Below are 26416 nucleotides of genomic sequence, written 5' to 3' on the forward strand. Positions count from 1 at the left end.
CATTGCAGCCACTAGTTTAGCCTTGAGATTTTCCCATCCAAGTACCAGCCCTGTACCTGCTTAACGTAAGAGAGCTAACACATTCACAGCCTGGGTGGTAACAAGGTATAATGTGTGTGCTGAAACTGGGATATAAGATTGTGCTAGGAGTGTTTATGTTTCCCCATTAACCAGTATGCACCAACCACAATGGATACTCATGACCATGTCTGAACTGGTGTCTGTTAACTTAATTGCATTTTCAGAATCCTTAATTTTCAGTTGCCTTGCTGAAGAGGTTTCATGTGCATGATGACTCGAGAGGACTCATGGTGAGACAGGGCAATTTTATTTTTGGAGTGAGAACACATGCGGATTTTTATTTACCTTTTTTAGACAGACACATGTATGTCATGCCACAGAGAGCAAAAATTATAAACCTGACTTCCCTATAACTCAAGATATATTCAGTAGACAGATCTCCACCTCAGCCCACAACTTTTCTAGGTGAAACAGTGGAGAATTACACCCAAGTGAACCCAGGCAATAGCTTAATGATGCAGCCAACACCATTATCCCCTTGTTTCATTTTGAATGAGACATCAAAAATATAGTGTGAAAGAAAAGACCTTACATAAATGTAATAACGTGTTTCTTAAACAGGTTTCATCTTGATAAGTTTTAAAATAACTTCTCTATCAAGAAGTTTCCAGAAGATCAGATATTTGAATTATAACCAGTTCCTAAATAGAAAAATTTCTATAAATTGTCTTGTTTGTAAGATGACATCAATCATAAAGGCACACTTATTTTTAATTTTGCTGCTGGATGAATGTTGAATGGGTGTTGAAAAAGAGTCCTAGCAATCAGCTATTTTACAGGATGTTTTTTATACTGAATGGACTGTAAATTAATGAGATGACGTCCTCTCAAGATCATTTCACCCAGGTAAGACCATGCCAGTGTTCCAAAAAGCCGTCTCATGGATCCAGAGTTTTGATATTTGGGGGGTGGGCACAGACTTACAGTCTCTGCAGGATGGTAAAAGCACATTTTTAAATTGCTGATTTAAGTGGGACTTTCCTAAGTTGACTCTCAGCGAATTTGAACCTGAATACTAATACTGAACTTTCTGTACCTACCCGTTGGCATAGATACTCCACCTCCCTACTGTCTTTGCTGGGGGGTAGGTTGGTGTAACTGTGTCACTCCGGCTTCAGAGTCTAGCTTCTGACTACCAAACTCGTTCTGTTCAAATCTGCATTATAACATCTCTGTTCAGGGGTGGGGGTGTGCTAGGAAAGAACTGGTCACCACACAAGAATTGAAATTCTAGGAGGAATCTTTATTATTGGCTCTGGAGTTGTGGTTCAGAATTATTTAATTTGGTTTCAATACTAAGGTATTCAACCAATTCCAAATTAGAGATTTGATTAACTTTGGTAAAATTCTTTAGTTGGCAATTATAACCAGACAGACAGACACCTCAGAATGTACAAGGGGCTGGTTATTTTTAGTATTCATTTGATGATTTAACTCCAATCCAAAATTAAGACTAATTAGTTAATTTGACCTTGATCAGATAATCATAGGATCATAGACTATCAGGGTTGGAAGGGACCTCAGGAGGTATCTAGTTCAACCCCCTGCTCAAAGCAGGACCAAACCCAACTAAATCATCCCAGCCAGGGCTTTGTCAAGCCTGACCTTAAAAACCTCTAAGGAAGGAGATTCCACCACCTCCCTAGGGAACCCATTCCAGTGCTTCACCACCCTCCTAGTGAAATAGTGTTTCCTGATATCCAACCTAAACCTCCCCCACTGCAACTTGAGACCATTAGTCCTTGTTCTGTCATCTGGCACCAGTGAGAACAGTCTAGATCCATCCTCTTTGAAACCCCCTTTCAAGTAGTTGAAAGCAGCTATCAAATCCCCCCTCACTCTTCTCTTCTGCAGCCTAAACAATCCCAGTTCCCTCAGCCTCTCCTCATAAGTCATGTGCTCCAGCCCCCTAACCATTTCTGTTGCCCTCCACTGGATTCTTTCCAATTTTTCCACATCCTTCTTGTAGTGTGGGGCCCAAAACTGGACACAGTACTCCAGCGTGAAGCTGTCTCCGCGAGCTGGGAATTACCCCCCAGCTCCGAGCGGAGATGTAGCCAAAGTGTCAAGTAGAATTTCTGAACGGATGACGTGAGGGCACTCTTAAGGCATTTAATATAACTTATGTTCAGTCACTCAAGTGGGAACGGAGCAATGGAAGCCTATTTCTCTGCCTTGCCCTCCTTTCCTCAGCTCCTGCACTCCAGTGCAGCTCGGCCCGACTGGAGGATCTATTAGCCGTAGAAAACCTCCTCAAAATGCACGTAGAACATGTTGAAGGCTTCAGGGGTGACCTCAATTGGGTTCAACATAAATGAAAAATGTGTTCCTGCCTATGTTCTTATCAGCCACTAAATAACGGCTTGGTTGTCTAGCGTGTGCTCCCGCACAGGGCTACAGAACTGCTACATGGGACTTGGCCCAACGTACATCGTTTGCAATTCAGGCTAATCAATGCCGGCCAAGACAGCCACACTACAGAGCATTTATTTTCATGATTGATTATGGTGTTGATGCAGGTTAATTTCACACAAACACCGTGTTCTGCAGAACAATCAGCAGCGACACACAATAGCGGTGCAGTGCCGACTGGCAAGTGTACAAATGGTATTTACTAGCTAGCCAACCACAAACCGCACTGCACTGGCACATCGCTGGGATGTGTTTCATGTAAACAAAGCACTGGCAGTAGCTCACTGTATCACCCGTATTGCCTCCCTAGTCCTTCACAGCACAGGGAAGACGGACAGATTATAAATAGGGGTTTTCCCCAAGTTTCACTGTAAAAGAAAGAAAAACTTTTTGTAAGACTGGCTGAATTAACTAAGTATCAGAGGGGTAGCCGTGTTAGTCTGGATCTGTAAAAGCAGCAAAGAGTTATGCATGTGATGAAGTGGGTATTCACCCACGAAAGCTCATGCTCCAATACGTCTGTTAGTCTATAAGGTGCCACAGGACTCTTTGCTGCTGAATTAACTAAGGTCCTTCTGTTTGTAACAATACAACCAGCGTCATCAGTGCAAGAGGAGCAGTGAGTGTGTTAACACAGGCCACTCAGCTACTGGAGAATGAGTCCTGGTTCACTTTCCCCCAAAACTAGTCCAACTTCTTTTCCAACATACAAAGGGCCGAGATCCCTTTGTGGATGAGGGGCTCAGTTCTGCCTTCGGTCAGTGATGTCTAACTGGCCCCGTGTGTGGTGCTGATGTACATGTGCCCCTCTGCAGGCATGCTGCTGGCCAGGTTGTCGGCCATGCCCACTGTCCAGTGAGTGGCAGGGGCGTGCACAAGGGGGACAAGCAGGGACACCCCATAATCATTGGGGGCACAGAACTCCTCCAGCCCCAGGGCCGCAGTAGCGGGGAGCGCGAGCTCCTTCCAGAGCCGGGACAGGGAGTGAAGAGAGATCCTGCTGGAGCCGTGGGGGCCCAAAATGGGCCCCCCCAAAAGGGGTCAAAGTTAAACTTCTGTGCACAGCCCTGGTGAGTGGAGTGGTTTCCAAACTATTCTTCCACAGGCACCAGTGCATTGATGGTGTTGAGCTGAGCCGTGTGCAGCCCCTGCTGCCTGACCAGCAGGCATGGATTGGACTAGCCAGACACAATCCTGGCCTGCAGAGTGAGGGAGGACACTCGGGAGCGGGTGCCTGCTGGGCCTGCAGCTCCCCCCCTGCACTGGAGACTCAGGACGTCTGTCCTACCAGCAACCAAAGGCAGAGTTTGTTTTGCTGCCCCCAGCTCTATCCCGGCACTGCAGAAGTTTAGGGGCGAGCCTCCCACATGGTCGTAGGGTCAAAGTGAGGAACGTTAGATCGGTCTGATGGTTCAGGCTCAGGACTGGGACTCCAGAGACTGGGGTACCTCTCCCTGCATGGCCAAGGCCCTCGCGTTGGGTGAGTCATTTCACCTTGGGGATCAGCCCCCCACCATCTGTTCCATGGGGGAAATAATCCCTCCTTTTGCCTTCTGTGTTGTACACTATCCACTCCTGGGGCAGAGGCCGTCTCTCATTCTGTGTCCAGAAAATGAATGGTGGCCACAGCATATGGCCACGGGGAATTAATTCCAAAGTAGCAAAAGCCATCCACAGAGCACGTATTGGAGTTCAATAAAAGTAAGCAACCATCGACTATTAAACTACATGGAACTGGGCTGAGAAATCTGGTTTCTGCAGTAATACAAACAGCAATAATAAAGCATTTGATAATCTGCACCAATCACTTCATTCTGCTGTTCAAACTTGCTGGGCAAAGTGACCAATGAGTGGCTTTCAAGATACTTAGTCCCCGCCCAGCCATGCACCACATTTTCTCCAGTTGGATTCTGTCTTTAGCATTTGAAACCATTATGGAAAAAGTTAATTGGATTCAACAGACATCTGCAGAACAGACAAAATTACCTGCATCCGTGCCTGAGCTCAGTTCATATTGGACAAGAAAGTCTGCAGGGTCTTACCCTGGAGAGCCACTTAGGGTTTGTTCTGGGCATCAGCAGCCCACGCACCCTTGTGAATGGCACTGGGGTGAGTTTCATCCTTAATGGCTTCACACCAATACAGCAGAGAGCCAAACAGCGTGGGAACAATCGCCAGCTGATTAAAAAGCCCAGCATTTGTCAGCAGGTTTGAATGGGTTTGGCTCTTCCCATCCCATTGCTTTAATGACAGACTCAACCACTTCATTGTTATGACTCTTCTGTTTTCCCCCAGCACTTTCTCTCCAACATGAAGGATGAACAGTGATGTATCACGCAGGGATGCTTTTATTGAGTCATCTGCTTCTCATATGTTTTATTGACGCTTCAACAACTAAAATGATGTTTAACCTGCCTATTTAAAAATTACTCCGCAGGTGTTGTATTTGTTAAGGCAGCTGGAATATTTCTATATGGAAATAGGAAACAAACAGGTAGCCAAAACAACTATTTCTTAATTACATATTTTGTATTCTATATTTCTGTTTAATATGAAAAAAAAATATTCCTTCACCTACTGCGATGCAAAGTTGTGTGCAACAAAATTCCTATGCTACCCCTTACACACACACACACCCCTTCCTAGCTCCTACCCCATAGCTGTACGTGCCTTTTTATACCTGGCAAAATAGTCATCAACATTGAGAATACATAACACGGCTAATCTAGATCCCATCATTTTGTATGTACAGTTGGGAATTATATTTTCCAATGTGCATTACTTTCCACTTATCAACACTCAATTTCATCTGCCCTTTTCTGTCCCAGAGAGACGAGGTGGGTGAGGGAATATCTTTTATTGGACCAACTTCTGGTGGTGAGAGAGACCAACTTTCAAGCTATACAGAGCAATTCTTCAGGTCTGGGAAGGAACTCCCAGCATCATAGCTAAATGCCAGGTGGAACAGATTGATTAGCATTAAGGAGTTAGCACATATTGTAAGGGATCATTCAAGATAGAGTGGTCCATTAATACCTCTGCAGTCATAGTTGTTATTAGGCATTGAGTGCACTGGATAAGGTGCCCAACACCTTGGGATAAGGACACACACCCATGGATCTTGAAAGGTGTGTTGTGGGAGGTGTTGATCATTGTACCAATGGAGATATGTCTGCAGGTTTTGCATCTGTTGTTTTGGCAGGGTCTGGTGCCATTTTGAGTTTTGGTGCCTAGTCTGTGAGGAGCTTGCTTGTGATGATGGGGTTGGAGAGGTTGGGGGGTTGTTTGAAGGCCTGAAGTGGGGGTTCAGGAAAGATTTCTATCAGGATGGGGTCCCCATTGAGTGTGGGTTGTAGCTATTTGATGATGCCCTGTATGGGCTCCAGTGTGGAGTGGTAAGTGATGACTAGGGGTGTGAGTTCAGATGGGATTTGATTTCTGTACTGAAGCAGGTTCTCCTGCGGCATTTGAGTGGACTATTCCATGATGTGGTCTACTTCCCTGGTGGAGTGTCCTTGTTTTGGTGAAGGCAGTTTTAAGTGTGTTAAGGTGTATGTCCCAGACACTCTGCTCAGAGCATATTCTCTGTGGTATCTGAGTGCCTGGCTGCAGGTAACAGATCTCTTGGTGTGTTTGGGGTGGTTACTGGATCTGTGCAAGTAGGTGTGGTGACCGGTGGGTGTCTCGTAGACACTTCTCTGAAGGGTTCCATTGTCGAAGCTGATCACGCTGTCCAGGAAGTTGATGCAAGTGTGGGAATGTTCTGGAAAGAGTTCAGTGGATGGGTGGTGGTTGTTGAATTTCTGGTGGAAATTTATGAGGGAGCTTAAGCCATCTGCCCAGAGGATGAAAAAACGATCGATGTATCCCAGGTATACCACTGGTTTCACGGTGCATTGGTCCAGAAACCCTTCTTCAAGGGGGCCCATGAAGAGGTTGGCACGGGGGGAGCCGTTCTACTACCCCGGCTGTTCCCATGTCTGGACAGAGTGTGTGTTGTTGAATATAAAATGGTTATGGGTGAGGATGAAATGGGTGAGTTGCCAATGTATTTGGGAGATCCCTTTGTAAACTTCGGCTTTGGACTTATCTTGAGCAATTTTGTATCATCTACAAACATCACCACCTCACTGCTCACCCTCTTTTTCCAGATCATTTATAAATATGTTGAACAGCACTGGTCCCAGTACAGATCTTTGGGGGACCCTGCTATTTTCCTCTCTCTACTGTAAAAACTGACCATTTATTCCTACCTTTTGCTTCTTGCAACATCAGTCCCTCAATGATGTGTGGATTTTACACTACAAAATCATTGTTCAAGAGCATTTAGACAGACATCTACCTGATCCACAAGGCCAGATTCAAAGAAATGATGCTTTTCAGTGCTAAATGGCACTTCCGTTCACTGTGGATGCAATGCTGCCTCATCATACCTTTAGATCACAAATTCTTTAGGGCAGGGACTCTATTTTTACCTGTGTCCAGTGCACAGAGCAATGGCACTCTGGTTCCTGACTGGGTCTCTACGTGCTACTGCAATAATAAAACATTTTCCATAGTTTGGCCCCTATCTTTATTTATAGGAAGCCGTCGTTTCACAACCATGGGACACACAAGATCTGACTTCATCTTATGGGTATGGACATTGCACATTGTAGCAAGTTATTATAGTTAAGAGTCATCCTAGCCAAGTGACAGAATGGACAATGCCCTGCCACCATGCGGGGAAAGTGAGGGGGAAGTACTGCTTCAGTTGTTATCTGCACACTGGGCCTCTACGCAATAGCTGGGTTGTGGGTGTCTGGGGACATGGAGTGAGCTGCTTACTAGAAGGTCTCGGACCAGGCCAGGTCAAAACCCCAAAGTCCAAGTCTGTTACCAAACTGACAGTGCGAGGTAAGAATTGGAGTTGTGATGGACCAGGCTCTTTCACCAGGGTCAGCAAAGGTCTTAAGCCGAAGATAGTAAACCAGGATGAGGGTCAGGGGCTGGGATCAAGGTGAGTAGTGACGAGCAGGGTCTAAGCACACCAAAGGACCTGTGTTTCCTGGACAACTCCCAGAAATGGCTGCCTGCTCTCTATGGGGAGAGCTAGCCAATGACAGACTGCTGTCACTCTTGTCCCTTAGGACAGGACTTGCTGCAGGGCTCAGCCTCTCAGTGGCATCCCCACCCAGGCCTTAAATCCTGCAGACCCCAGTTCTAGGCCCGTGGGCTCTGAGACAACGGCTCTTCCAAACACCTACTTCGGACTAACGTAGTTTACTGCAGTGAATGTGTTAGGCATGGGTAATTCTGGGATTTGGAGGATATCTTAGTGTGATTTCATTGCCCCCATGACTGGCTACTGTACAACTAAAAGCAAGTGATTAAAATACAAATTTTCAGTACAAATCCCAGAGGGGACACAGTAATGGATTCTGGATGTTGAATCCAGCCCACACTCTAACCAGAAGTATAATTTTCTCTTAGCTTTTATTAGACTACACTTATAATTACCTTCTCATGTTAAAAATAGTTTATCCCAAAGTATTCTCTTTCCGTACTGTGAACGGCGGCACAGAACCGCTAGTGTGGATCTCCAGCCTGTGGGAGTATTTCCACTGAGACCAGTTTGCTCTGATACCATTTCAAAGAGATTTCACCAAGTCTCACATGGCACTTTTTTTCTAAAATGAATTTTTTTTTCCAAAAATGTAATGACAGTTTACACTGAAATTATAGGACATTTTACTGAAACCATTATATAAAATGTTGGTAAGCTGGTTTTCACCACTTTGCTTACCCAAAAATGGATTTACAGCAAATGAAGTTTCAGTAACCATTTTGATAAGGTTTGATAAAAATTTCTATGAAAAATATTTAGCAAGTGAGTCCATTTCAAGCTCTTCCAAACAAGAACAGCTCCAGAATTTGTCACAAAACTAGCTGTTTATTTTCCAACCTGTACAGCTGTTCCTGTAACTTCAACATCACTGCTCCCAACTCTCCTCTACACAAAGCATTCTGATGCAGACTTACAGTTTGCAAATGCTGGAGTCTTACCGGCTAGTTTCTCTTAGCCAAAGGACTCTTTGTGAGTGCTGGCTCACAGCTGCCATGCAGGGAACAGGTTCACTGACAGCCAGAGAAATACGCCTGTTCTTCTGAGGTACGTCCCCACTAGCCATGGCTGCACAAACCTCCATTAGTTATTGCCAGACACATGGATCATCCAATGGTTGGAGACCATCCCGAAGTCATACTCCTCTATCCAGAGCATGATATATTTAGTGCTTGCCTAGGGATAGATAGGGCCCCAGGAGTTTATTTTAAATTATACTGTGTGTGAGTTACGGATACGGAAAATGAGATTGTGTTTGGGTTCCTTTAAAAATTGCACTTGCACCTGTGATGGGGTGTACAAACCCCACACTGAAGAACAAGGGGTTAAGGAGCTGCTCCTGCAAAGAAGCCCAGGCAGCCCCATACCCTGCGTCTGGAAAACCCACACAAGCTGGAGGTGGCGCTTAGAAGGGGCAGGGGAGCAGCTCAGAAGGGGGCAGGCAGTGGAAGGGAACAGCCCTGTACTCTGAGCTCAGGGGAGGTAACTGCCCAGGAGTTCTTACTGCTTGAGACCTGACCACAGTGACGCGGCCAAGCCCTCAAAGCAGAGACTAGCAACTGTTTAGGAAGGTCAGAAACTTTATTTTCTGCTCAGTTCTTTCAATTTAGCCTCTGGGGGAACAGGGGAGCTCCGGCAGGAAGTGACCAAGGCAGGCAGCTGCTTAGCACCCCAAGGTGCAGAACTTAGCTTCCCACCATGAGGCCCTGGATCAGAGCCCAGTGGAGAGGGTGGGCCCTAAAGGGGAGACAGCAAAACGAGTCTAACCCTCGGCATGGAATCCAGCTGGGGACAGCCCTGAATACATAGGGGTCCAGACCCTACCCCCTGAGGCTAAGGAGAGAGCCCCGAAGCCCTGGCAGGCACCAAGAGACCCTGGCAGTATTGGATTTTTCCTTTTGCATACCCTGAACAGGGGGGACTGGAACACTGGCCCCAGCCAGAGAGCTGAGCAGCAAAAGAAGGGACCAACCTGCCACACCCCTGCCTGACCAGTAGCCAGCACTGCCAGTGAGGGTCACCCTTCACAGCACCAGAAGAGATTTTTTCCCCGGTGAAAACCTTAGCGTAACACACACACACACACACACACACACACACACTTGATACTAACAGTTATCTATGGAAGAGACCCAGGAGATGTTTTCCCCATCAGCACCAAGGGATTTTCCTCCCCTTTGAAAATCTTAGGTTACTATTGTTAAAAAAGGAGCCTAAGGGAGTTAGGTGCCAATGCTTAACACTCAACCTCCTTTGAGAATCCCAGCCACTAACCATTAAAATCAAAGGGAAATAACAAAACTCATTGAAATAAAATTAAGTTTTTGTCAGAAACTGACAAGAGCACATAAACTCCAATTTGCAACAATCTGTCTTCATCTTATCACTTTATGATTATATATTTCTGGAATCTCCAAGCAGGGAGTGATGTTTGGTACCAGAGATGTGGCAATATTTGATTATAATTGTATGTGTGTGTTATAACAGTACAAGCAACTAAACACACTCTGGAAAAATCTTCTAGTTGCTACGATGGCATCTGCACAGCTTGCACGTACATTTGGTGGTGGTTTTAATTAATATACTTGCAAATGTATTCTGAACTTTGTCATTCACTTCCCCCAATCTTTTTTAAATTAAAAAGTATGTATTGTAGAGAGCACACTCAATTAAGGGGGAAAAAAATCAAGTGTATATTTATGCAGAACCTGTTAGAATACAGACAATATCTGGTTGGCTCCTCAGTAACGCTGGTGGACCTGCGTGCAGGTTCACGCCTAACCCCTGTTGTGCGTTATTATTATTTAAGCACAAAACTGGCTGACTGGGCAACAAAATAGCAGATGAAATTTAATGTTGATAAATGCAAAGTAATGCACATTGGAAAACATAATCCCAACTATATGTATACAATGATGGGATCTGAATTACCTGTTACCACTCAAGAAAGATCTTGGGAGTTATTGTGGATAGTTCTCTGAAAACATCCACTCAATGTGCAGCAGCAGTCAAAAAAGCAAACAGAACGTTGGGCATCATTAAGAAAGGGATAGATAATAAGACAGAAAATATCATGTTGCCTCTATATAAATCCACGGTACACCCATTCCTTGAATACTGTGTGCAGATGTGGTCGCCCCATCTCAAAAAAGATATATTGGAACTGGAAAAGGTTCAGAAAAAGGCAAAAAAAATGATTAGGGGTATGGAACAGCTTCCGCATGAGGAGAGATTAATAAGACTGGGACTTTTCAGCTTGGAAAAGAGGCGACTAAGGGGGGATATGATAGAGGTCTATAAAATCATGAGTGGTATAGAGAAAGTAAATAAGGAAGTATTATTTACTCCTCATAATACAAGAACAAGGGGCCACCAAATGAAATTAATAGGTAGCAGGTTTAAAACAAACACAAGAAAGTATTATTTCACGCAACACACTGTCAACCTCTGAAACTCCTTGCCAGAGGGTGTTGTGAAGGCCAATACTATAACAGAGTTCAAAAGGTTCATGGAAGATGGCTATTAGCCAGGATGGGCAGGAATGGTGTCCCTAGCCTCTGTTTGCCAGAAGCTGGGATTGGGTGACAGGGCATGGATCACCTGATGATAACCTGTCTGTTCATTCCCTTTGGGGCACCTGGCATTGGCCACTGTCAGAGGACAGGATACAGGACATGATAGACCTTTGGTCTGACTGAGTATGGCCGTTCTTATGTTCTTAAGAGGGTTAGACTCTTTAGACTCAGACGAGCTCGGCCTACCCTGAATGCTCATCTTTGAAGTCGATGGGATGGGACATGGGCCACCAGCGATATTTATCCACTACCATCAGCTCACAATGGCAAATGTATCTTGACTGAGACATAAGGCTTAGAAAATTCATTAGAGAATCCCATTCCGAACATAAAGCCGGCAATAACTCACTTATGTTAAGGAGGGAAGTCACTTGTTTGCTGTGACTGCTGCTGGCTCCTTGATGCAGCTTTGGGAGAGGATGCCGTGCAGCTCAGACATTCTAGGCCATACTACAAGGGCAGAAAACACTGTTCATTATCCCACCTCAGGAAGTCCTTCAGCTCCTTCTGCGTCACCAGCACAAGCCATCAGACTCCTCCCTTAGAAGCCAATGAGTTCTTTGATGCCCACATATTGTAATGCCTGTGGCAGTCCGAGGAAACCACCATCAGGCTATACGGACAAAGCAAAGTCCAGCAACTTACTGACCCATTCCCAGGATGCCAATTCCAGCCCCACAGGACTAAGAGGTCATGACGTCACCTTTTCCTTTGCCTTCTGGACACTCCAACATCCTTCTAAAAAGTTAGAAACGTGGGCAGTTACATCGAGTCTACCTGGTAGGTGCTGGCAGAGACGCACATGGAAAACCCCAGCACCACAAGCTTGCAGGTGTTCACTGACAGACAGCCAAGTGCTCAGTAACAACCCCTTATATGGCAACAATGGTCATGAGCGAGGGTAAACATAAACAGGGCGGGGAATTTAGCAGGGAAATTAGAGGGCAATTATTGGGCCAAGACCAGAACTGCCCACCTGGAGAGGGGGAGGGGAAACGCAAAAGGATCTCGGTGCTCAGTCCTCCGGATGTGGGGGAGGGAACGAGTGTGGTACTGCTATGATTCTGCAGGGTGTAGTTGAGCTTCTGCTACAATAAACACACAACCGTAGCCGAAGACTCCAGTCTCCATGTATTCTTCTGCGTCCGTTGGTCGTGTCTGAAGACATAGGATACCCTACTTGCATGTCCGAAGACATACCCCAACAAGAAACTTCCTGAGCTCCCCGCCCAGCACCCCCGCCCCCCGAGCTCTTGAGATGTTCGGAAGTGTGCTCCAGAAGCACGCTGGACCCCACACAATCAGCCCCATTCCAGAGGAGGAGACTGAATCATGTTCCTTCAGACAAATAATCAGGTTTCTCCAGCCTTACGCATTGCTCAGTCCAATGGTTCCCGGATACAGAACCACACCTAGGGCAGTCGACCAGCACACACATTGCCCCAACATTTCCTTTACTACAGAGAGTTTGGCTGTCAGGAGAACGTAAAAGAGCCCATGAAGTCACCGTAACTTTATCCCAGGCTATCAGGGAGAAAGAGAAAAACCAAATATCAGCTGAGGACAGCAGCCTGCCCACTGCCCCCTTGGTACAGCCAGCTGGAGAAAAAACAGCATGTGCCATGGGGTAAATCAGCGGCAGGTAGGCACTTTCTCCATCTGTTTCCCACCTGGGACCAAATGACCTTCCTAGCTGACTTTGGCCGACAAGACTCCTTCTGGCCACAGGGAGGAACAAGATCTGCCCTCTGTGCAGGGAGAAACCCTTCCTCTTCTTCATTTCCTGTTCCCAAGTAGCTACAACTCTATCTCTATCCTACTAGGACTTGCAGCATAGGCAGGATGGAGCTTGTTCCAGGCTACTCTATTGACCTCTTGGGTTTTTGGACAGATGGTACGGGGCTGTGTTTGCTCCATCACAGTAATTGTTACCACAGTGGGACTCCTTTGCTTGAGAGCTTGGTTTCTGCTGCCTGAATAAGAACAATATTACAGTCAGGTGAACATATGCGACTCTTGTCCCTGCTGAGCCAGTATTCCACTGTCAAGTGGCTCCAATTATGCCTGATTAGCCTATAACAAAACATTCCCTATCCTGTACCAATACTGGTATAGAGCTGATATTTAACTCTTTATTTATAAGCAACATAAAGCAGACCACATCCTTTGCATAAAAAGATGTGCTGCTAGACAATCATACCTATAACCAGTAAGGAGGATTTTTATGGTTTGGGCTCATTATAGGTTTCTTAGTTGAAAAGTAGTTAAGGGAAATCTTCAGTATGTAAATAGTGCATAAATTATCATATCTTAAGGGGAAAATGGGTTGATGTTCTTAAGCTGACAAACTGTATGCCACGGTAGTAAAAGAGCATGGAGTTTACTGTAGATGCTTCATGGAAATGCTTTTAGGTTCTATCCAATACCTACAAATTTCAGAGCACAGATGGTCTCAAGATATTCGGTGACAGAAAATAGATATTTTTGCCATTGGAATGTGTAAATTCTACATCATTAAAATGAACAGATTTGTAATCCACAGGATGGTATCAAATGCAAGATGGTATTGCTGGAATGTTGCACATTTTAATGTACTGATCTAAAAAGCAATAAAGCTATACATGTATAAAGCATGTGTAACCCACACACCTCCTGGGTGTGGTGTTCGGTCCCATCTAGGGGCGCCGAGACCCCTTAGCGAGAGAGATTAATGAGTTTGCCCTACGGAGGCCCCAAGTTCTATCCCGCCCGATGACGACCGGGGTCTGTCGGTGTTACACATAGATTGTCTCAACCTAAGGGGAACTATTTGAGATAATGTTCTTTACATTTTCCTTTTCTATAAGTCTTTCCGTGTGTAGTGGAATTATATTAATTTCTCTGTGTGCTAATGTTAACTATTTGTCAAGCAATGAGTCATTAATTTGCTTTATGCAAAATAGCAACATGGCCTTGAAAAATTATGCTGACATAAAAAGATTATGGTAGGGCCATTATGCAACAGTTGACAGAAACATTGCAGAGAAAAAATTGTAACAGAGCATTGTTTTAGTGACACAAATCATCGTGTCCTTTCAAATCCTAACTTTAGTCTCATGCTGAGAAGGAAGCACATGGGCCTGATCCTTTACCGTTCAACAGGTCAGCAAAATTAAATCAGTCAAAACCCTCTACCCATGGAATATCACTTTGCCAGGAGGCAGGGGAGAAGAAAGGGGGAGATACCCCAAGATGTGCTTGGTCAATCCAAATCTCTTAACAGGGTAAGGTTCACACCCACTAACTCTTTATCTACACACCACTATCGTTTGTGACCGGTCCATCAACTTAATACAGCCTCAGCCTACAGCTTTTCCTTGCTTTGACCCAGACCCTCACCAATGCCCCGTCTCCTGGATACACCAGGTATTCATTCCCTAACCCCCAGCTGTGTGCATACTGCAGCCACACTGAAAAACAAGGACGAGTTTGGGCAGAAAAACTGCTAGTGACTCCTTGTATTTATTGGTCTAAACCATTTTAATGTTTTAAACGAAGTCCCAACCTGCCCTATGTTTCAAGGAGAGTGCATTGTACAGGCAGTTTGTAATTAATCCAATCTCCTGCCACATGGCATCAAAGTGACCTCGCTCCAATCAACACGAGAGGCAGCGCAGAAAACAGCTGCATTTGAAATCACTCCTGGAAGCACCTTGCACTATAAATCAGTCAGTCAGTAGTGATTCGTACTCAATGGATCTCATTTTAGTTGTGACTCAGAGTGTGGGTGAGCGAACCCAGCCCGTGCCCAGAGAATTCACTCGAGACGTGAATTTCTGGGTTGGGTCAGATTAGCCTGTTTGCACCACGCTTCACTTTGCTGGGGGGCTACAGCTTTTCACCCCGTTCCCCTGGCTCTGCCAGGGTGCCCTGTCTTTTGACTTTCCTCCTCTCCCCCCACGTTAATGCCTTTCGCTCCTGTCTTTACATACGGAAGTGACTTTGTTTCTTCCCATTCAATGCCACTGAGAAGTTTTATGCCAAGTTCACACACTAATATGTTGCTTATCTTGGGGTCCCCTTAGGGTTGCCAGGTGTCTGGTTTTCCATTAAAAGTCCAGCGGCTCCACTAAAAGTCCAGTCAGCAGCGCTGCAGGGCTAAGGTAGGCTCCCTACCTGGCTCCACGCGGCTCCCCAGAAGCAGTGACGTGTCCCTTGGCTCTGTGGCAGAGGCGCAGCCAAGTGGGCTCCACACACTGCCCCCGCCCCAAGCACCGACTCCACGGCTCCCGTTGGCTGGGAACTATGGCCAATGGGAGCTGCGGGGATGGTGCTTGCGGGCGGAGGCAGTGCACACCACGCAGAGCCACTTGGCCACGCCTCCACCTCGGAGCCGAGGGACACGTCACTGCTTCCCGAGGTAAGTGCCGCCCAGAGCCACACCCCTCACCCCCTCCAGCGCCCCAACCCCCTGCCCTAGCCCCAAGCCCCCTCCTGCACCCAAACTCCCTCCTGCATCCCTCCCCCCTCCCTCATCCGAATCCCCCTGCCCTAGCCCTGAGCCCCCTCCTGCACCCAAACTCCCCCCCAGAGCCCGCACCCCCTCCTGTGCCCCACCCCCCGTCCCAGTCCTGAGCCCCCTCCAACACCCAAACTCCCTCCCAGAGCCCGCACCCCAGACATCCTCCTGTGCCCCAACCCCCAGCCCCGTCCAGAGCCCCCTCCCGCACCCAAACTCCCTCCCGACCGCGGGTGAGCACAGCTGAGGTGGCAGCAGCCCCCACCCCCCAGGGACAGTGATAACGTTCTGTGAATATCGACCAAGGGGACCTCCCAGGGAGACGCGCCGGGGCCCCTGACGTGCAGATAGGGCATGCTGGGGCCATGGCTACACGGGGCAGCGCGAGGGAGAGGACACGTTCACCACTGCAACTCGCGCTCCATGCTCTGCACCACCTCATACGCCCCTGCGCCCGCTGCCAGCCTCACCGCTTCGGCCAGCTGCCCATTGCCCAGGCACTAAGCAGCCTCCATTCCTTCCCTGAAGTTCTATATCCCCCCAGCCCCACCCTCCATCAACCCACACCCACCCACGTACCCCAGCCTTATCACGTGCTTCCTCTGGCTCCATTCAGCCCAGGTTGCCTGGGTTCTGCCCTGTAACCCAGGGTGAAAGGCCCAGCAGTAGTGAGTCTGCCCAGCAGAAGGTGGTGGAGGTGCAAGAAACCCACACACGCAGCCAGCGCCACCCCCAGAGGCCAAGCGATCAGGCAGCTGCACCAATTCACTGGCTCCGCTGTCAGGGACATTTAGGTGCAAGATAAAACTGCCCCCCCCCTCAGCAGAACCCTGTCCTGAAGGTGCTTGGTGCAAATACCATCTTCTCCCCCCTCCTCACTCAGGAGCGACAAGAGCAGGGTGTGTTTGTCAAAACCCTGTGAACTCTGCCTCTCTCTGATCGCAGTCTCCATATGCCCCGGCTGTAACATTTGCCCACCGGGCCACCCGTCACTCTGCAGGAGAAGGAATCCATCTCTCCTGAGCAACACGGCTGGTTAGCTGCCCTTCCTTCATTCTGCCCATCGGTTCTGGGCCCCTGACCCCAACATCACACATCTCTGCCTGCAAGTACAGGCCGGAGACTGTCCCCTCCCATTCTCTACACAAGCACTAGGGTACTAGGGGACAATCTCATTTGTTTGGCTCAAGGACAAGCCCTGCTCCCATTCACCAGCCTTTCGTGAGCCACACACCACAACGGACCTTGCTCACCTTTTGTGTGCAGATTAGAAACCCCCCTGTATCTACCTCACTCACCTCTGAAACGAGGGGGTAAGTAACTCGTGAACCCCTCCCTTGAGAATCTAGGGTCCTTCAGAGTGGGGAGAGCAACACCAATGGGTCACCACTTTGCAAGGTTCTTTGATACTCCAGTGCTGGGCCCAATGAAACAGAAGGAAACCAAGCCTCCCCATGCAGCAGTCAGCGGGGGCAGGGCAGATTTCAGGGCCCTATTGGACAGATGTATTCATATGTACTATACCTTGACACACAGGTGATGGGCCATGCATGAGACCAACAACAGAGCTGGGTTAAGGTTATTCAGCTGTGATGGCTTAATGTTATTTATCATTGTCATGTGCACACCTCCAACCCTATGTCAGAGAGAGAGAGAGAGAGAAGGAAGTTCTTCTTCACACAGCGCACGGTCAACCTGTGGAACTCCTTGCCTGAGGAGGTTGTGAAGGCTAGGACTATAACAGGGTTTAAAAGAGAACTAGATAAATTCATGGTGATTAAGTCCATTAATGGCTATTAGCCAGGATGGGTAAGGAATGGTGTCCCTAGCCTCTGTTTGTTTGTCAGAGGGTGGAGATGGATGGCAGGAGAGGGAACCTGACAAAGGGACCGGGCCCTATCCAAACGCTCCTTCCCCTCCCTCCCCCACCTATCAGGAGCGGAGATGCCTACAGAAGACAGACATAAAAGCACTTCCTAAATTAGCTCCCTGCACTCTGATTCAGAGCTCTTCAGGGACAGGCTTTATAGCCACAATTGCATTAATAAACCTAAAATGCATTTCCCTAAATTCAGCCAACTAATTTAGGAGGGGTAAATTGAATGACTCATACTGCCTGTGCATTTCATATTTATTTCTCAGTAGTGTCAGCCCTGGAAGAGGAGAAAAGGCTTAGTGCTGCTATGGTAAATACCCAGGGATTAATACGTGCTTACGATTTACACCGATTCACCTCTGTATCTTAGTCGCCCTGAGTTATTTGTCTTTTATATCAACGCTCACAATGAGAAGTGAGCATGAACGTGCTGGATGCCTTGGCTGTGAGCATTTGCAGCACAAACACAGGCTGGTTTAGAAGTCTGCCCTTCTGCCCAACCCCTGAAATCACGTTGGTGCTTCCAGCTTCACGGCAGCTCTCCTAGAATGACTCCTCCTGGTCAGTCCCAAACACCATGGCTTGCCTGGGCTGCAACCAGACTTGGTGCATTCTACGAGACCTGTAGGAAACACTGCGGAATTCACAGGGGAGAAATAACATCCCATAGAAACAGTTAAGCCGATTTCTGTGCAGAGTCCCCTCCTCCATCCAGAACCTCGGGCATTCAGTAGATATTATGGAGTTTGGCTGCATTTTCTTTTTAGCTTTGTAGGTCCCATTTCAAAGAAAAATGTTTCCGGAATTTCACAGGCTGGATTTAATAAGGAATCTATCACATTGCTTTGAGATGGCCCTGTTTGACATATGCTGCTACTTATTACTCAGGTCTGGAACGGATTACAACAGTGAATGCACCAGGATCCATGCAGATGGTTCTTCGTCTCTGCATTTAACATTTTGATTTGCAGAAATCAGGAAATTGCATCCTAGGGTCAGAATGAAAGTTTTTTTCAGACTAGGCCAGCAGGGCTCCTGGCCCTGCAAAGCAAGCACCTCTTCTCTTCAACTTGAGTCAGGATGCTTCTCCCTCTGAAACGCCAGAGGCCATGGACAGAGTCCAGATGTCATCAGCTTGTACTTCATATTTAATAATTAAACAAATGAGCCTCTTTCCTAAAGGCTGTTGGCAAAGCAATGCCAGAGACCTGTCGATGCTCAGAGGAGCTTTGCATTAACTGTCTTTTTGACCGCACAAGCTGAGAAGCAGATGGCAGGTGTTGAGCTCTGCCCTGTTTCATTTCAGATTCCAACTGCGGTGGCTGTTGGAGCTTTGTTAATATATTTCACCCTGTGTTAGCTCCTGCTCAAACTGAATCACTCCCCAAAAGGGGGAGTATGGAGATTCTCTGCACTTGGAAACCCAGGCAGATGGAGAAAGCGGCAGGCCTGGGACCTCAGACTGAAATCTCATCAGGCAAAGAACCATCTCCTAGAGTTGGTGCAGTGCCTAGGACACTGAGCCTCTGGTCTACATGGGGGCCTTTGGGTGCTTCTGCTACATAATAACTAAGCAGAGTTTTGCCCAAGCAGGGACTTGAGAATGAGACTCATATTTACCTTCTGGGACATGTACTTGATTCTGTTTTTCAAATTCATTCAGCTTCTAGAGAATAGATATTCATTTGTTTTCAAAACAGTGTGAGGTGGTAATTATGGCGCAAACTTGGCTAGTTGAATCAAATTATCTCTTTGTTCAGCACACTCAAATTTCATCCACTGGAATATCAAATACTCACGTTCGGATGCATGTCTATCATAAAAATAGACTCTTCTGACACTAAGTTCAAACGTATCTAGTTCTTTTTTTAACCCTGCTATAGTCTTGGCCTTCACAACATCCTCTGGCAAGGAGTTCCACAGGGAGACTGTGCGTTGTGTGAAGAAATACTTCCTTTTATTTGTTTTAAACCCACTGCCTGTTAATTTCGTTTGGTGACCCCTGGTTCTTGTGACATCTCTCTCCTCTGGGCAGAGACAGGTTAGCTGTCATCACAGATGCTTGACAACATTCAACCAAGGAAAACCCATAAAATATCCAATTCAGCTGCCAATTTATACCATGAATGGAGAAAGGACCAAGGCAGGGGGAAAGGAGCCCCTGGGCTCCCAGAGACAGATTCCCATGTCACATGTGTGAGATACTGGCAAGTCTGATGTACTAGAACTTGTGCAAGTGCCCACCTGCCATTACTGCACACAGACCACTGCCATGGGCTTCAGCGGGGGCTGCAGTATGCACAGAGTGACAGGATCCAAGAGTTTGAGCCCATTTCATGGACACCTGCTCTGCACACTGGAGGATGGGCTCTGTGACTACTCCCCATCCTGCTCAGGAAAGTCGATGCAGGTTGTGCAGGTGTGGGTTCAATCAACAAAGAACGTCTGCCACACTTACAGGATGGGGGACTCTATCCTGGAAAGCAGCAACTCTGAAAAAGATCTGGGGATCGTGGCGGAAAATGAGCTGAACATGAGCTCCCAGTGCGACTCCTAGCCAAAAGGGCTAATGCGATCCTGGGATGCATAAACAGAAGAATCTTGAATAGATGTAGAGAGGTTATTTTACCTCTAGTTGGCACTGGTGTGACCACTGCTGAAATCTTGTGTCCAGTTTTGGTGTCCACAATTCAAGAAGGATGTTGATAAATTGGAGAGGGTTCAGAGAAAAACCACAAGAAAGGTTAAAGGATTCACAAACATGCCTTCAGTGACTGAGTCTATCTATTTAGCTTAACTTTCTCTTTTTAAGGGGTGATTTGACTACAATTTATAAGTACCTACATGGGGATCAAATATTTAATAATGGGCTCTTCGGTCTAGCAGAAAAAGTTACAACACGATCCAATGGCTGGAAGTTGAAGCTAAACAATTTCAGACTGGAAATAAGGTGTAAATTTTTAACAGTGAGAGTAACTGTGACCATTGGAACAATTTGCCAAGGGTCATGGTGGAGTCTCCATCACTGATGATTTTTAAATCAACACTAGATGTTTTTTTTAAAACATCTGATCTAGCCATTATTCTGGTCTCTGGCCTGTGTTATACAGGAGGTCAGACTAGATGATCTCTTCTGGCCTTTGATCTAGGAATCTATGTTACCTCCCTGGTCTAACCTTCAGGCAGATGTCTCAGAATGGCCTTGCCCTGATGTTCCAGCTAATGGGCATGTCCAAGCAGGTTCCAAGAACACGAGGGTAATCAAGGGAGGAGTTTCTTTGTGACCCTCTCTATTCGCGGCAGAAGCCAGGAAATCCAGAACAAAAAAAATGGCGTCAGGGAGAAGTCAAACGTCCACCCAGAAGGATTCCATGTTCAGATCTCATTGAGCCTGGGACCAGTTCTGTGCAGAGATCACTGCTCACACACTACGGTGATGAGCACGGTATAAGAATCTCTCTTAAACAGAGAGCAGAGTGAGGGGTTGTTTTTAAAGAATACACCACACCAGTTCCGAATTCTGCACACAGTCAATATGCAAGTAAAAAGGCCTCTCTTAAAACATTTGAAATAGAAATACATTCAATTTTAATATTCTAACCATGAACAAATGACACGCAGAGAGGAGCCTTTGCTCTCTGGTTATTTTAGATACCATGCTGGGTTTTGCTTTGGTTTTCTTAGTTAACAATGCCTAGAAAAAAGGTACCAAGGGGGGAGATAGTGTCTCTCACCAACAGGCAAGGGTCCTGTGACGCTGCAGTCTATATGGTTTTATAAAAAAATATGCTAATGAGTGAATATAATGTAACTGGACTATGCTTCATGCAAAAGTTTACCCTGTGTAGGCTTTATACAGGATAAAACGGATTTATTTGGGTTTAGACCCCATTGGGAGTTGGGCATCTGAGGGCTGGTCTACACTGGGGGAGGGAGTCGACTGCTACGGCTCCCCCATCAGGAGCCATCGACGCTGCTTACTCCTCTTGCCGCGGTGGAGTACGGGCGTCGATTCGCAGATCGATTTATCGCGTCTAGCCGAGACAAATCGATCCCCGATAGGTTGATTACTCCCCGCCAGGCGTACCCTGAGTGTTAAAGACAGGAACACTTCTATTAGCTGCTCTCAGATAAGCCTACAGCTGCCAGGGGAGGTGGTTCAGACCCGGGTCTGGCTTTGCAGCAGGCGAGCGGATCTGGCTCACACCAGGCAGGGCACTGAAGTCCCAAGCTGGCAGGGGCAGAAGTAGTCTTGGCACATCCATTGGCAGCTCCTAAGGAGGGGGTCTGTGATCCAGCCCCTCACAGGTCCAGTAAAAGACATTACCCCACCCACCTTGTCTCTCTAAGGGCTGGAATATTCATTAGTAGAAGGAATTGCATCTTTCTGGCTTGTATTGCAGCTTTCCTTCTCTAAATAGTGTAAGGGAGAAAATTTCAGGACAGTCTCCCTCTTGTGGCTGCTTTAAGAATCACACTTTTTCCAAGATCAGTTTATCCCAGGTAACTTGTTTTATAATGTTATCCAGGAGGATTCACCTGCACCTGGTGAATTGTCACACTAACTCCCCTTCAGAAAACCCAAAGGGCAGGCAAGAGTTTTTAATTTAAAAGCTTATTTTGCTTTGCAAAGTTCATTATCCCAACAACAAGCCTTAAACTCAGCACGAGCAGACTTTAAAATACTTGTTCAATGTTCCTGAAAAATGTGAATTTGAGATAAGTAATAACTCAAAAAAAAAAATCAACCAAATAGTGCAACCCACTTCCACCCTATATCTCAGGTACAGAAAGGAACTACATGCCACTAACAATATGACAGGCTACTATAGATTTAGGGCCTGTTTTTCAGAAGTGCTGAGCACGGCAGCTCCCATTGATTCCAGCTGAATGTGAGCATGCTCAGGACCTCCTAAAATCAGCCCTGGCACTCTAAATGGGCCCAAGGGAAGTCCTCAGGCCCTCAGAGCTCCTGCTGAAATCAAACAGTTTACTAAAATCCATCTCTAAGGGCCACCGTGAGGAGTGTTGCTGCTCCACAGGGAGCAAAACTCTTCCAAGTTTGCTCCAAAAACATCCCTTTCAACCAGCTTCTATGCTAGAAAGTGAGAAAAGTCTCTACTGTACTCACTGAATCACTAAGTTATTTTGTGGTCAATGCCCAGTTTGGATTCTTCTTTTCAGTTTTGGAAAATTAAATCAAGAGAATGTCATTCAGCTCCTGCGTGCGCTTCCCCAGCCTGTGTGTCGATGGGTAGAAACACAGGATCTAATACTACTCTGAGAATAACTCCTGCTCTGGGTGTCAGGGCCCATCTACACCTGGAACAAAGGAGCTGTAACCCAGTGCTGTAACAAGGGCGAGGCGAGTGAGGCACTTGCCTCAGGCGCGCAAAGCAGAGGGGCACAGCTCTACCGCGATCGGCAGCACTTCAGCAGCAGCTCTACCGCCACCGCTTTTTCAATGGCAATTCGGCGGCGGGTCCCTGAGTCTGTCTCGGAGGGAGTCTGTCTGGTAGCTTCATTCATTCTTCGGCGGCGGGTACTTCTCTCTGAGAGGGACTCAGGGACCCGCCGCCGAATTGCCGCCGAAGAATGAATGAAGCGGCGGCGGCAATTCGGCAGCAGGTCCTTCCGTCCGACAGGGACTCAGGGACCCACTGCCGAAGTGCTGCCGAAGAGCCTGGAGCCAGCCCTTGCCTCAGGCGCAAAAATTCCTTGTTACAGCTCTGCTGTAACCCATTGGAGGGAAAAGGCATAAAAAGGTTTCTTCCAAACATTAATGCTTAGGGTGCCACAAGGTAATCCCTCACCTACATGGGTGTTCTATCAGGTCTGAGTTGGCTGGTCAACCCAGATGCTACCTGGTCTTCAGGAACTCACCCTGCTGTATGAATGGAGCAGTGGGAGATGGAAGCTTCCAGTTTGGCTTAGTGAGCAAAAATCCCTCATGTTCCCAACCTTGTGGAAAACAGACTTAACCAGTATAGGGTGACGATGGCTTAGGGAATTTTAAAACCCACAACTGGGCAACAAAACTGGGAAAATCTCCCAAGCTTCATGGAAAGAGAGAATCGTTATCCATTATGTACAATCCAAACAAAAGAACAGCCACTCTGTTTAGAGATAACAGGAGATAGCTGAGGGGTGGTGTCACAGAATATGGATTTAGAACATGGAGTTTAGTTAAAGTACAAAATAGCAGGCTTCAGCTATCAGATTATTAACAGGGGAAGGTTTTGAAGAATGCACCGATAAGGTATTTTGGCTGAAAGTGATTTTTAACATTGGCTCTTCTACAATAGTTTATAGTTACAGCAAAAGTGTGGGGGAAAGTAGGTGATGGCGTAATCAGAAAGTGCACATAACACAAGGAGACCCACTCAGCCGTAATTCTGGCACTTCCTATCTCTTGAATGCCTGACTTGGCAACCTGCATGTTCTCTCACTGTCTTTTTCAGTCTGTAATTCTTTATATCACAGAAACGCAAAGAGCCACCATCAGGGCCCCATTATGCTAGGGCCTGTACATACACGAAAGACAAACACAGAGCCTGCAGCCTAAAGGCTCAGAGACTACGGCAGTAGCAAAGTGATCAGAGAGAGTGTGCGACACGGCAAGCTAGATCTGTACCATTCCGTTTGCTGCTAGACCCCCCTGAGTTTGGTTTCTCTTTGCTCAGCTGCTGGACTATTTGTATTTTCTGTAAAAGCCTCGGGAGGCGAATCTACGTGACTACAGGACAGTAGTTCTGTTCATGCAGGATGAGTGTGAAGCAGGCAGGACATTCTTTTTCCTCCCAGTTTTCACTCACTGTGCTCAAAATAAACTCCTGCTCAGAAGGGACACAGGTGCCCTTGGTCAATGGGTCATTTCTCCCTGTTTCTGCCTGAGGCTGTTCCAGCTGCTGCTTCAGCTCTAGGCAGATATGACGACAGGTCCTCATGAGAAGTCAAGTTAGACATTTATCATGGACGCTGCCATTCCTCCTGTGTCCTCTGGTCTTGCCATTGCCAAGCACTACAGTGCCAAGTCACTTGCCTCTTGCTTTCCCCGAGTTCTTAGGACACTTTATAGACTGACTTTCTTTGCCTTCCAAAGTACAATACTTACAGAGTTGGGTTTCCATAAATTCCCTCTCTATTGTCACTTGTTCTTTCAATGGAGTTTAGTTTGTCAATAACAATAAGTTTGGATTAAAATATAAAGTCAGTCAAACAGAAGTGTGCTGTACCCTCTGAACCAAGCACTTCATTCAATCATCATACATTTCACAAGCAATTACTCTCATTTCAGGGCATCTGAAAGTATCGGAGCTGCGTTGAACTGATGCAGCCCTCCAAGGCAGCGCCTCAACCCTGCGCCAGGGGATTCCACACATCACATTAGTTTGCAGGCAGGACTCGACCCATCAGCCCCATTACAACCCGCTTAACAAAATGTGCCCCAGCTGCAGCTGCTTTCTGTGGAGTTCATTCAGCAGCAGGTACAGACAACACCAAATCATGCAAACTGTGTGATGGTGACACAAGACAATGGGCCATGATCCCTCATGGCACAATGGCAGCATAAGGTAGCTGGTGAGAGTTTGTTGCAATTAACATAGGAAGGGGGTGATGTCCACGGGAGGGATGTTCTCCACCTTATACACCTCTACCTTGATATAACGCTGTCCTCGGGAGCCAAAAAATCTTACCGCGTTATAGGTGAAACCACGTTATAGCGAACTTGCTTTGATCCGCCGGAGTGCGCAGCCCTGCCCCTCCGGAGCACTGCTTTACTGCGTTATATCCGAATTCGTGTTATATTGGGTGGCGTTATATTGGGGTAGAGGTGTACCTAGGCTTGGAAGGATTCCATTTTCATCAGTCACATCAATTGCAGCACACACCTAAACTGGCAGACAGTCCCATCGATAATCATAGAAATGGACAGACAGAACGGAAGAGGAACGCTCTGCAAGAACGTATTCGAGTCCCACCGTGATCTGCATGTGTTGTAATCCCAGCGATAGCGCAGGATATTTCCTTTATCTATTTTGATGTGTGATGCTGGCAGCTTGTGTCTTAACAGTTATAAAGCGTGAGCTTTTTGAGTATCACTGTCTGCGGTCATTAAATAATTATTGTCGGACCCACAACTGAGAAAATAGATAAAAATCTTACAAACAAACATTGATATTATCCACTGGAATTATAAAAAAATAAAAATTGAAATCTGCCGAGCCTACTTACGCCTTCTAGACTCTCCCATAAGTTGCTTTTCCTAGGACAATCCCACTCGTGTGCAGTTCCTGCCTGTGACCCAGAGCAGAGCCTGGTCCACTTTCTCTAGTTTGCAGCTCTTTGTCTGGGTTATTTTCCAGAGATCAGGATAAAAGCTCTTGCCAAAATGCAACTGCTTCCGTTCTGCAGAGTGAGCTCAAGATGAGCAATCAAGCATTCGAACCCTGTGCCTGGTTCTCCTTGCACATCAGTGTTATCTGATGCAGCACCATTTGCTGAGCGGGACCACCACCATAAGGGACAGGGTTACACTGTTAGTGACCGTTCCGGAGAGGCCCGTTCTAGCTGCTTGGCATATATCAACACCGTTTCACAAAATATTTCAGTCAACCTGAATCTGTATTTTTCAGCGAAAAGCCTAGCTGGAGACTATCAAGATACATACTTCTGCCAGCTCAAAATTATAATCACTGAACAGAAACTGCAAATACAATTATGTTATGTTTAGAGCAGGGCTGTCGATTAATCTCAGTTAACTCATATGATTAACTCAAAAGAATTAATTGCAATTAAAAAGTTAATCCCGATTAATTGCAGTTCTATTTGCACTGCTAAACAATAGAATACCAATTGACATTTATTAA

General features: G+C 46.6%; 1 protein-coding gene across 5 annotated transcripts in view; it reads right to left on the reverse strand.

Moving 5' to 3' along the window:
- HTR2C (5-hydroxytryptamine receptor 2C) overlaps positions 1-26416 on the reverse strand; it is a 653091-nt gene that overhangs the window by 487021 nt on the left and 139654 nt on the right. The gene's annotated exons all lie outside the window — the stretch shown is intronic.

The sequence above is a fragment of the Mauremys reevesii genome, linkage group 9 (genome assembly GCF_016161935.1).
Source record: "Mauremys reevesii isolate NIE-2019 linkage group 9, ASM1616193v1, whole genome shotgun sequence".
Classification (NCBI taxonomy): Eukaryota; Metazoa; Chordata; order Testudines; family Geoemydidae; genus Mauremys; species Mauremys reevesii.